At 53.3% G+C, this 13,110-nt stretch overlaps 1 protein-coding gene across 2 annotated transcripts in view; it reads right to left on the bottom strand.

The window, feature by feature from the left end:
- The window catches only part of YDJC (YdjC chitooligosaccharide deacetylase homolog), a 141,368-nt gene that overhangs the window by 116,243 nt on the left and 12,015 nt on the right, over window positions 1-13,110 (bottom strand). Inside the window, exon 2 of one of the 2 annotated variants that reach the window (XM_085636441.1) lies at window positions 11,040-11,366. The exons of the other annotated variant lie outside the window; for it this stretch is intronic. The gene's annotated coding sequence lies outside the window, so the exon portion shown is untranslated. The remainder of the gene's footprint in view (window positions 1-11,039; window positions 11,367-13,110) is intronic. 2 annotated transcript variants of the gene reach the window in all.

Raw genomic sequence — 13,110 nt, 5'->3', positions numbered from 1 at the left:
AACACCCGGGTCACCCGGGGCATGGTAGGAGAATACCCCCGAGCCAGTCAGGGACCACCCCGCCAGAGAGGAGGGGGGAACCAGGGAGGCCAGAGAGAATCCCAGCCTAGCCCCCCAAAGACCCAACCTCCACCTTTCCCAGCGCCCCCTCCACCAGTAACCGGACCCCCCGGGAGACGGGGACACAGGGTAACCGTCACTTGTTTCCGTTGCCAAAAGCCCGGGCACTACGCCAATGACCCAGAATGCCCCATGGCCACCCAAAACACCCCTGCAAGACAGATAGCCAACATAGCTCTGGGGGAGGAGGTTGAGGAAACCGGGGAGTGGGAACCCGCAGCCATGGCCCTAGTATCCCTGGGAGATAGGGAGATGGTCCCTGATAGCCTCCTGCCCTCCAACACGAAGAAATACGGGCAGCTCGTCAAGAGCAATGGCCACCAAATAGAGGCCCTGCGGGACACCGGGGCCAGCATCACCGGTGTCCTCAGGCACTTAGTCCCCGAGGAGCAGATCCTCCCCAACGTCTTTTGCCCGGTAATTTCCGCAGATAATAGAGAGAGTATGTGTCAGGTAGCTCTGGTGCCGTTTGAGTGGGGTGGAGTGATAGGTAAACTGAGGGTGGCCGTAAGAACCTCCCAGCCGGTCGACTGCCTCTTAGGGAACGACCTGGAGAGTTCTCCCTGGAAGCACGTCGAGCGCAAGGCCCACCTAGAGATGATGGGGCTCCCCGAGTGGGTGTGCGCCACCACCCGATCTATGTCAGCTCGACTTCCCCCCCTGGGAGAAGTCGAAGACGCCCCGACCGAAGAAGTCAGAGCAGTAACCACCGAGGGTCCTCCCGTCCCCCCATCGGAAGGGCCCGTCGCCAGCGACGAACCCCCACTGTCCGACACCGCCCCGGTCCCCGAGTTAGGCGATCTACCCGAGTTAGCCCAATGGCGCCACGAGGGCGGGCCCACCCGGGAGGAGTTTTGCCAGGAGCAAGCCACTTGTCCTTCCCTGGTCGGACTACGGCGCCAGGCCGAGGGCCAAGCCGCAGGCGACCAAACTGGAACGCACCGAATTTATTGGGAGAATAACATTTTATACAGTGAGCAGAAGTCGGTGGAGCTGGGATCCGGACGGGTGCTGGTGGTACCCCTCCGCTTCCGAGACTTCCTCCTGGGCTTAGCCCACGACGTCCCCCTCGCCGGCCACCTGGGTCAAGACAAGACCTACAGCCATCTCGTGACCCATTTTTACTGGCCTATAATGAGAGCAGCTGTAGAGGCCCACTGCAAGTCCTGTCCCACGTGCCAAGCTAGTGGGAAGAGTGGGGGGAAGCGCAAGGCTCCCCTCCAACCCTTCCCGGTCGTCAATACCCCCTTCGAACGAGTCGGGATCGACATCGTGGGGCCACTGGACCCCCCCACCTCCCAAGGTCACCGTTTCATCCTGGTCCTGGTGGATCACGCCACCCGATACCCTGAGGCGATCCCCCTACGCACCCTGATGGGGATCTTTTCCCGGGTAGGTTTTCCCCGCGAGGTCGTGAGCGATCGCGGCACTAATTTTATCTCGAAGTACATGACGTCCCTGTGGCAACAATGTGGAGTGTCCTACAAGTTCACCACCCCGTACCATCCCCAAGGGAACGGCCTAGTAGAGAGGTTTAACAGGACTCTGAAAGGGATGATCACCGGCCTAGAAGAACCCCTCCGGCGCAAGTGGGACGTCCTGCTCCCCTGCCTCTTGTTCGCTTACCGAGAGGTCCCCCAGAAGTCCCTAGGGTTCAGCCCGTTTGAGTTGCTCTATGGACACCCCGTCCGAGGTCCCCTCAGCTTGGTTAAGGAAGGGTGGGAGGCGGCACCCCAGACCACCCCACGAGATGTGTTCCACTATGTTCTGACCCTCCGGAACCAGACCAGGAAGTTCCGAGCACTGGCCGAGGCCAACCTAGAGACAAGCCAAGAAGAGATGAAGCGCTGGTACGACCAGAATGCCACTCTGGTCGAGTTCCAGCCGGGCCAACAAGTATGGGTCATGGCCCCGGTGAAGCCAGGCGCCCTCCAGGACAGGTGGACCGGGCCCTACAAAGTGATTGAGCGGAAGAGTCAAGTCACATACTTGGTGGACGTCCAGTCGCCTCGGGATCCCCTTCGGGTCCTTCACGTGAACCGCCTCAAGCCTCACTTCGTGCGGACAGAACTGAGCCTCCTGCTGGCCACCGATGACGGGGCCGAAGATGAGTCCGATCCCCTCCCGGACCTCCTGTGTGTCAAGGAGCAGGATGGCTCCGTGGAGGGAGTGAACCTCTCCCCAGCTCTCACTGCCCAGCAACAAGAGGACTGCCGCCAGCTACTAGGACAATTTGCCGACCTCTTCTCCCTGATCACCCGAGTCACCGACTGGTGTGTCCATGACGTGGACACCGGGGACAGCCCGCCGGTGAGACACCGAGCATACCGGGTCCCAGACCGGGTCCGGTCCTGCATTCAAGCTGAAGTCTCAAAGATGTTGACCATGGGGGTGATCGAGCCATCTGACAGTCCCTGGGCCAGCCCCATGGTCCTGGTCCCGAAGGCAGCGGCCCCCGGTGTCGCCCCCGAGCTCCGGTTCTGTGTGGACTACCGGGGGCTCAATGACGTCACCCGAGCCGATGCCCACCCCATTCCACGAGCCGACGAGCTCATTGACCGACTCGGGGCAGCCCGGTTCCTCAGCACCTTCGACCTCACCTGCGGATACTGGCAGATTGCGCTCACCGAGGGGGCCAAGGAGCGGTCCGCCTTCTCCACCCCAGATGGGCATTACCGCTTCCGCGTAATGCCCTTCGGAATGAAAAATGCCCCGGCCACCTTCCAGCGACTGGTGAATAGAGTCCTGGCCGGGCTGGAACAGTTCAGCGCGGCCTATCTAGACGACATCGCCGTTTTCAGTTCCGAATGGAGTGAGCACCTCCAGCACCTCCGGAGGGTGCTAACCGCCCTGCGCCAGGCAGGCCTCACCGTAAAAGCCAGCAAGTGCCAAATTGGGCAAGGATCAGTAGTCTACCTGGGGCACCAGGTCGGGAGTGGCCAGGTCGCCCCTCTACAGCCGAAGATCGACGCCATCGTGGCCTGGGAACCCCCCACCACCCAAACGGAGGTCCGAGCCTTTCTGGGCCTCACTGGCTACTACCGAAGATTCATCAAGGGGTATGGCAGCCTTGTCGGCCCCCTCACAGAACTCACATCCAAAAAACAGCCAAAGAAGGTGCAGTGGACGACCGCCTGCCAGGAGGCGTTCGATGCCCTAAAGAAGGCCATGTGCACGGCCCCCGTCCTCCAGGCTCCCGACTACTCCAAGGAGTTTGTAGTCCAAACCGATGCCTCCGAGCAAGGCATTGGGGCCGTCCTGTCCCAGGTGAATGACCAAGGCCTAGACCAGCCCGTCGCCTTTCTCAGCCGGCAGCTGTTGCCCAGAGAACAGCGATGGAGCACCATTGAGCGCGAAGCCTTTGCCGTGGTCTGGGCACTCAAGAAACTACGCCCCTACCTGTTCGGCACCCATTTCAAAGTCCAAACCGACCATCGGCCCTTGCGATGGCTCATGCAGATGCGGGGAGAAAACCCCAAGCTACTGCGGTGGTCAATCTCCCTCCAGGGGATGGATTTCACCGTAGAACATCGCCCTGGTACGGACCACGCCAACGCTGACGGCCTCTCCCGGTTCTTCCGCCTCAGCGAAGAGAACCCCCCAAGATGATGGGCAGTTCTCTCCGGCTTTCAGCTGGGGGGGGACGCGTGTTGGACCCGGCCTCGTAGCATGGCTCTACTGGTCCCCGCACCACCTCACCTGGTACCTGCAGCCCCGCGCTCCCGGCCTAACCGATCCTTTCCACCAGAACACACGCACCCGACCCGGACATCCTCGTCCATGGCCTCTCCCCCTTCGGCCACTCCGGGCCCGCGTGCCCACTTCATGCACCAAGATGCCCCCCGGCCCGAGCGCGACCCGGGCCTAGAGGCGCCACTCCGGCTGGAGTACATCACGCTTCCAGGGGATGAGAGGGAGAGGAGCAGTTTCGAAGATCGTAAGACCTCCGAACTTGTGCTTGAGCCCTGCTGAGTGACTCGCGGCTCCCTGAAGATCGTAAGACCTCCGAACTAGTACCTGAGCCCGCTGAGGCCTACCAGCCTACCCCCCAGCTCGAGGATTGTGAGCTGTGCGCCGGGTACGTCCTTGCCTTGAACCTTTTACCAGAGACTGTCCCGCTACCCCCTATCCCTTCCGAGACTCATTGAGCCCGTGCTCTCCTTGTACATATTTGCAGTGCTAACCTGTTTGATAAAGATTGATTCCTAAGGACACACGGTGTGGTGTTTCTGTGTCGTGTGGTGCCAGACGTACGATCCTCGATACGAGATTTCTCCTCCTGAGGAGTCTCCCGCCAGTGCCCGGCTACGATACTTTGAGGGTGGGTCTCAGGGTAGTCAGGACCCCCTTTCCGGGCTCCTCTGAGGTCGCCGTCTAACAAAGCAGCAGCAGCCCGGCTTCGACAGAGAAAGCAGTAGCAGCCCGGCTTCGACAGAGAAAGCAGCAGCAGCTCGGCTTCGACAGAGAAAGCAGCAGCAGCTCGGCTTCGACAGAGAAAGCAGCAGCAGCTCGGCTTCGACAGAGAAAGCAGCAGCAACCCAGCTTCGACAGAGAAAGCAGCAGCAACCCAGCTTCGACAGAGAAAGCAGCAGCAGCCCAGCCTCGACAGAGAAAGCAGCAGCCCAGCCTCGACATCGACCTGCTGGGCCTCGACAGAGAGAGCAGCCGGGCCTAGACAGAGAGAGCGAGCAGCCGGGCCTAGACAGAGAGAGCGAGCAGCCGTGCCTAGACAGAGAGAGCGAGCAGCCGTGCCTAGACAGAGAGAGCGAGCATCCCGGGCCTCGACAGAGAGCGAGCATCCCGGGCCTCGACAGAGAGCGAGCAGCCCGGGCCTCGACAGAGAGAGCGAGCAGCCCGGGCCTCGACAGAGAGAGCGAGCAGCCCGGGCCTCGACAGAGAGAGCGAGCAGCCCGGGCCTCGACAGAGAGAGCGAGCAGCCCGGGCCTCGACAGAGAGAGCGAGCAGCCCGGGCCTCGACAGAGAGAGCGAGCAGCCCGGGCCTCGACAGAGAGAGCGAGCAGCCCGGGCCTCGACAGAGAGAGCGAGCAGCCCGGGCCTCGACAGAGAGAGCGAGCAGCCCGGGCCTCGACAGAGAGCGAGCAGCCCGGGCCTCGACAGAGAGCGAGCAGCCCGGGCCTCGACAGAGAGCGAGCAGCCCGGGCCTCGACAGAGAGCGAGCAGCCCGGGCCTCGACAGAGAGCGAGCAGCCCGGGCCTCGACAGAGAGAGCGCAGCCCGGGCCTCGACAGAGAGAGCGCAGCCCGGGCCTCGACAGAGAGAGAGCAGCCCGGGCCCGAGAGCAGCCCGGGCCTCGACAGAGAGCGAGCAGCTCGGGCCTCGACAGAGAGAGAGCAGCCCGGGCCTCGACAGAGAGAGAGCCCAGCCCGGCCTAGACAGAGAGCCCAGTCCAGCCCGGCCTAGACTGAGAGCCCAGCCCGGCCTAGACAGAGAGCCCAGCCCGGCCTAGACAGAGAGCCCAGCCCGGCCTAGACAGAGAGCCCAGCCCGGCCTAGACAGAGAGCCCAGCCCGGCCTAGACAGAGAGCCCAGCCCGGCCTAGACAGAGAGCCCAGCCCGGCCTAGACAGAGAGCCCAGCCCGGCCTAGACAGAGAGCCCAGCCCGGCCTAGACAGAGAGCCCAGCCCGGCCTAGACAGAGAGCCCAGCCCGGCCTAGACAGAGAGCCCAGCCCGGCCTAGACAGAGAGCCCAGCCCGGCCTAGACAGAGAGCCCAGCCCGGCCTAGACAGAGAGCAACCCGGCCTAGACAGAGAGCAACCCGGCCTAGACAGAGAGCAACCCGGCCTAGACAGAGAGCAACCCGGCCTAGACAGAGAGCAACCCGGCCTAGACAGAGAGCAACCCGGCCTAGACAGAGAGCAGCTCAGACTAAGAGCAGCAGGCCCAAGTCAAAGTGCCATAGAGTGCAATAGGCTGAGTCAGCAGTCAGTCCGAACCAGTTCGGCCACAGTCCCATAATGAGACCTATGTACAACAAAGTAGCCCAAGAGAGCACAGCAATTTAGCTAAAGAAAGCACTCAACCAGAGCTTAGAGAGCACAGCCCAGGTAGGGGGTTTACACTGGCAGCCCTGGAACCATGCCAAGTGAGTGGTATGGTGAGCATAGGACATGTGCAACATTCTGAGCCAGTGGCTGGGCCCAGAGACAAGTGGCCAGTGCAGCCAAGACAATGCAGCCACTCATGAGCCACCACCTGAAACTAAACCCGGATAAGACCGAATTGGTTTTGACAGGTGGTTGTGCCAATCCCTGGTCGTCTCTCTTCTGGCCCCCCTCCTTGGGTTCCCCCCCTTCCCCCTCTTCTTCCGTCAAAGCGCTCGGTTTCAAGATCAATGATCAACTCACTTTGCACTCCCAGGTGAGCTCTGTGGTGTCCTCTTCCTTCCTTTCTCTCCGCACTATCCGCAAGGTATCCCGCTTTTTCTCTTTCTCTGCCCTTAAACTTATTGTGTTGGCTATGGTCGTCTCTAGACTAGACTACGGCAACCCGTTATACTGCGGCATGCCTGCTTACAATGTTCGACGGCTTCAGCTGGTGCAGAACCAGGCCGCTCGGCTAGTCTATAATTTGTCCAAGTCACACCACGTCACTCCGCTTCTAAAATCCCTCCACTGGCTCCCTATCCTTGAACGCTCATTGTTCAAAATGGGTTGTATTTCTTTTCAGGCCCAGTCAGGATCCGCCCCCGCCTTTATCTCTTCTGAGATCAGAATCTATACCCCTGCAAGGGAACTGAGATCATCCTCCCAACATCTGCTGACTGTCCCCCGTTTTCGCCGAAAAAAATGGGGAGGCTCCAAATTTTCCACTATTGCCCCCACCTTCTGGAATTCTCTCCCGCTTCACCTCAGGTCCCTCACCCATTATCCTCTTGTTTCGTAAAGCATTAAAAACCTTTCTTTTTTCACAGGCCTTCTCCCAATGATTTTACCCCTGCCCCCTGGTCCACCTGCCAATTGAGGTTCAGTGAACCACAGCACCATGAAACCGTTAGGTGTACGTGCGCTTTAGAAGTGATTTAAACTCAACTCAAACTCAACTCATGAGCGGATGTAAGGCCTCGAGGAGGTGTCACTGCCAAAGTGAGTGTGGTTGTTAAAGAAGGAGGCAGAAACCCAAGACAGCACCACAGACAACAGTGGCCAAGCAAGCGAGATGGCAACCTGCGCGAGTACCAGCAACATGAAATGCACTCCAGCCCAAGAGAGCCCCACAGCCATGGAGAGGGACACACAGGAGCGGCTAGCAACTTTGAAAATCTGTAGGCGCAGCGTGCCATAAAACTCACCGATGTGTTGCCTTTCTCCTCTCCCCTTTTCCAGACGCTGAGCAAGAAGGAAGGTGGTTTACTTCCTGCATACAAATCCAACCAATCCTGGAGCATGCTCCAGGACTGGTTGGAGCAGACTAACCCAGCACTCATTTTGAAGCTGGAGTCCTGTGCATGCGACCCCGCAGCTGTTTTACAGCACTGAGATTGCAGGCTATGAAGTGCGCATGACAGATTGACCAGCTGCACACAGAATAATAAAACGGTAATGAACATTTTATTATTCTGTGCGTACCTGCTGCACTCACAGCAGGGAGGTGGGGAGGGGAAGACACTCCTCTGCCTTACTAATGGAGCCGACGCTGGGGGCCCAGTTAAAAAAAAAAAAAAAACTCTAAGTGCATCTTTGAGGTAGCACCGTAAACACAGAAGCTCCATAGGGTGCTGCACTAATTATAGCAAAACAGAGTCTCGAGGACACTGAAGCCCAACTGAAAGCTGCAGGTACCTTGTCCCGAGTGAGCAGCAGTGCAGACATTAAACTTCACTGCAGGCGCTGAAGTCCATAATGGCTCTGCGGGCACCACAGCACCAGCACTACAGGCACAGAAGCATGTCAGCAGGTCTAAATTTGGGCAATGGCAGCGAGGCAGGTGGGAAGGGGCAAAAAAAAAATACACAAAGCTATAATATTCTAGAAAACAATCTAAATGCAAGATAAACAAGCTAAAACTCTCTCTTAAATGGAGAACATCATATACTTCTTACCTGGGGCACAAATGAACTAAGGGCTAGATGTACGTACAACTGGTTGCAATTTGCGACCAGTCTGGTCATTTGCAAAGCGACCTATGTACTAATAGGTTGTTGTGCAAATTACCTATTTGTAGGGGGCTGCAATTCAATCAACCTCATGAATACTAATGAGGTAGGTCGCAATTTGGGACTTGGTAGGATTCCTAGCTATCACAGGGATGGTGGCCTGCTGGGGTCTGCAGACCACCATGTCTGCGATTGCTTTTTAATAAAACAATAAAAAAAAATAATGCAGCCTGTTTTCCTTAAAGGAAAACGGGATGCATTTAAAAATAAAAATGAAATGTTTCATATTTATTTTTAAGAGTAGGTTGTGGTCTGCGGGTCCACTGCCTGCTCTTTAAAAGTATATTTTTTAAACATTCTCAAAGGGGAAGGGGATTCCTGTCCTATTTGCGAATGGGTTAACACAAACTTTCAGTTGGAGGTAAAGTACGGACAGTTGGTGGTAAAGTACGAATGTTTTGTAACCACATTTCGGTCACAAAACATTAGTACACACCACTACGATTTGGTATTTGGAAGGACACCCTAAACACGCCCCTTCCAAATACAGAATCGTTTTTAGCTCACAAATCCAAATTACGATTCGGTAATGTGTTACAGAATCACAAGTTACGCTTCATACACAAGAAAAAGCCTTTTGCGTTCGCAAACAGCCCAATTCTGCAAATTGGGCCTTTTGTGACTGCAAAAAGGCTCCTTTCATTTGGCAAACAATTTTATACAAGCAACTAGAACACACCAAAAAAAAGCATTGCGTTTTCTACACAAAGTGCTAAAATAAAAACAAACACACAGACAATCACCATATACACAGACTGACAACAAGCACTTGCAAAGCCCATCGGTCAACATTTATGCTAATGCATTAAGCACAAGTACATTCAAGCCAGACAAATGAAAGTCTGTATGAAAGGCTCTCTTGCTTTCACACACTCCTGTTTATGCTTCTATTTCAAATAAAGGTCGGATGGCAAGAAAGGCCTAACTATACATCTTCTTTCATGTTTATGACACAGAAAGAAATGGAGGACTATAATGAAGGTTCTCTTGCTCCTCAAAAACGTATGGAGATAGAAACAACAAGCATTGGTAAATGCATTAGGTTTCACCTATGTGATTAATAATACGCTGTTTCTTGTTGCAAGTTGTAGCTTGCTGAGTAGTTGTATAATATAAGTTATAAAAAGTCTGTTAAAGTGTTATGACTGGTTTATGTACAAAAAGGCAATATATTGTGCTATTACTAGTGGTATAGTACGGGTAAGTAATAGCAAAATTTTGAAAAATGAAATGAAAGAGGGAAATAATAGAATTAATTGATGTAATAGCAGTATAATGTGTTTAGAGGAGTTCGGACAACTTTTGGGTCTGGTGCCACTGCACCTGCTACTCATTCAAATCATGCCCCCAAGGCCTGTGAGATAACTGCATTTGTGACTGCCTGTTTAGTAGTAAAATACTGCAATATTTAGTGTTTAGAAGAGGTATGACAACTTTTGGCCCGGTGCCACTGCACCACCACTGAAATCATGACCCTAGTGCCTGCAAGGTAACTGCACTTATGACTGCTTATTTAGAAGTTAAATATAGTAATATTTGTTGTTTATAAGAATTATGATAACATTTGGCAGGGTAAAGCAGAAAAATTGGGATGGACTCAAACGGCTGGAGGATTGCGTATAATAATCGGCCAGCATAAACGCTTACAGGAAACGATTCTAAAAAAACCCGACAGCTAATCACCGGTTGCTGCGAGTGCGCAAGTGCGCGCGCCTTTACAGAGAGGTTGTTATTGATCAGTGGATCTGAGCTGTTTATCACAAAAGGGAAGGTATTTGCGGCTGTGCACAGGTGATGCCAGAATTCTCGCAACTGCTTCTCAAGCGGAAAAGACAAGGAAACCCGACGCTGAAGAACCGACGCCTCTCAAGACGACTCCTAACTAGCTACTTTGTGACGACTTGAAGTATCACGACGACTAGGACACATTATTTGTGCTTTGTCCATCTAAGAAGATTGAGACATGATATAAGGAGGATTAATGACTCCCTGAGAGCCCGATAAATCAAGAAAAAGATAAAATTTTGGGTTCCTCTATCAACATTATATTGATCAGAGAGGATGAGCGGTTAAAACAAATTTTAAAATAAAAGAAAGATCTCTAAAGGACGGCGACACCGATTACATTATAGACAGTAATTAAGTTGATAGCAAGTACTCCCTGGGCATTGCTATTTTGATTGATTATTTATTGGGTCCTGATGAAGGTGGCTATTCTTTGTCCTGTGCCACCGAAACGCGTCCACAATTGACCACTGACATCTATATCCTGCTCTTCGCAGCTGTCTTGTTGGTCAAAGGAGATTACTGTCTGTGATGGGGCGTCAATGAGAGAGACTACACGAGTTCTGGGTATACGTGGCTTTATTGAGATCAATCGTCTTTTAGTCCGGCTAGTTAGCCTTTCTCTCGCGAAAGTAGCGGGATCCGTGGTGAATTAGGTCTCCAACGCTCTTCCCGGATGATTCGTTCCCTCCTTCCTCGTCCTGCCGGCGGCCACGTACTTGGCTCTCCGTTGTGCCCAAGGAAGAGAGAGATAAGGGACTATATTAGACTGGGAGTAGGTAAACTCGTATTCCTAACACCAGGGACCGGGAGTGAGGAAGCACCCTACTGGTGTACAACCGAAAACGGAGTGCCACAAACGGTGAGGGGATCAAACAATACTAAACAAGAAGACTTAAGGGGGCGACCGGTTAACGCGGGTTCTCCCGCCTTCCCATCCAGCCCGCTACCCGGTCCCGTACCTGTCCAAGCCACGCTCCTCCCCTGGGAACGTGGCCGGGCGCTTCGCGGAGTCCGTAGCCGCTGGGTCTCTCGTTCCTCCAGCCTCCGGTGTCCGCCTGCTCTGGATCGTTCCTCTCAGTCGCGCCGTCTTCTCCTCTTCCGTCTCCTTCGTCTCCGTCCTTCCTCCAGGGATCGCCGTCCGTCCACCTCCTCGGTTCGCCTCCACTTGTACTTCCTGCTTGAGTGACGTCCTCCCTGGGCGGGGCTTGCGTTCCAGGTACATCCCAGTTAAAGGGCCCGGCTCCGGCCACCAGCGGCAGTTCGTCTTCGTCCGCTGCCCAGTTGGTCTGTGGAGAGGGGAGATTGTTAGGGACCCCTGATATCGGTGCCCACCAGTCCGTGCCCTCTGGAGACCCCTGAGCCGGCAGACCCGTCCCGTCACACTGTCATTCTTATATCTTCAACTTATCTTCTGAGTTTTGGATTTGTGATTATGAATGTAGTACGAATGTGGATTGAACTGGTATGTATGTATGAGAGAATGTGGAAAAAAGATTTTTTTTGATGTGTTTAGCTTTTCCTAGGGATTATATTGTGGTAATAAGTGACATGATATATTATAGATAAATGTGTTGAGTATATTTATTGTATGTCTATGACAAAGAAATTACAAATTGATAACGTTTTGATAATTAAAAAAAGGAATAAATAAAAACATAGAAAATAATGATGTTTCTGTAGTATATTACAATTTTTATGGCCCATTTTTTGAATTCATTTGAATCATACGAAAAAGAAATATAGGTCATGAGGGAGTCTCTATAGTATTATTTGGCAGGGTGCCACTTCACCTGCAGCACCATTGAAATCAGGACCCTAGTGCCTGCTAGATAACTGCACTTGTGACTGCATGTTTAGTAATAATATTCAGCAATATTCTGTGTTTAGTAAGGTCCCTAGAGCTTTTGGCCCCAGTGCCAATGCACCTGCTGCCCTATTTAAATCAAGCCCCTTTTCACTGCAAGATAACTGCGATTGGTATGCCAGTATAGTATTAAAATGTAGAAATATTAGTTGTTTAGAGGAGTTCTGACAACTTTTGGGCCCGGTGCCACTGCACCTGCTGCACTACTGAAATCATGACCCTGTTTTCTGGAAGTTAACTGCACTTGTGACTGCCTATTTAGTAGTACAATATACCAATATTAGACGTTTAGTGGGGTGCATAGAGCTTTTGGGCCTAGTGCTACTTACTGCACCGTTCAAATCAAGTCACTTTTAGCTGGCAGGTAACTGAAATTGTGACTGCCTATTTAGGAGTAAAATATAGCAATATTAGGTGTTTAGTAAGGTGCCTGGAGCTTTTGATCCCAGTGCCACTGCACCTGCTGCACTACTGAAATCATGACTCTAGTGCTTGGTAGACAATTGCATTCATGGACTGCCTGTTTAGTTGTAAAATATAGCAATATTAGGTTTTTAGAGGCATTCTGACAACGTTTGGACCCAGTGCCACTGCACCTGCTGCATAATTCGAATAATGACCCTGTACCAGCAAGATAAACGCACTTGTGACTGCATGTTTAGTAGGAAAATAGAGCAATATGTGGTGCTTAATGGAGTTATGAGAACCTTTGGACCCAATGTCATGCACCATTTAAATCAAGCACCTTTCAATTGCAAGGCAAATACAATTGGGACTGCCTGTTTAGTAGTAAAATATAACAATATCAGGTGTTTAGAGGAGTTCTGACAACTTGTTGGCCTGGTGCCACTGCATTCACTGCACCATTCAGATCAAATACCTTTTAAGTTCAAGGTAACTGCAATTGTGACTGCCTGTTAAGTAGTCAAATATGGCTTCAACATCCTCCACATGCTCCGCAAGATCTGCAGATGGATCCCCACCGGAACCAGGACAGTCACACAGGCCCTCGTCAGCAGCAGGCTGGACTACGGCAACACCCTCTATGCAGGAACCACAGCCAAACTCCTGAAGAGACTCCAACGCATACAGAACGCCTCCGCACGCCTCATCCTCGACATACCCCGCCATACCCACATCACTGCCTACCTGAAGGACCTGCACTG

Source organism: Triturus cristatus, chromosome 11 (genome assembly GCF_964204655.1).
Source record: "Triturus cristatus chromosome 11, aTriCri1.1, whole genome shotgun sequence".
Taxonomy (NCBI): Eukaryota; Metazoa; Chordata; class Amphibia; order Caudata; family Salamandridae; genus Triturus; species Triturus cristatus.
Note: the sequence above shows the minus strand (reverse complement) of the source record. Positions and strands in the feature narration are given on the sequence as shown.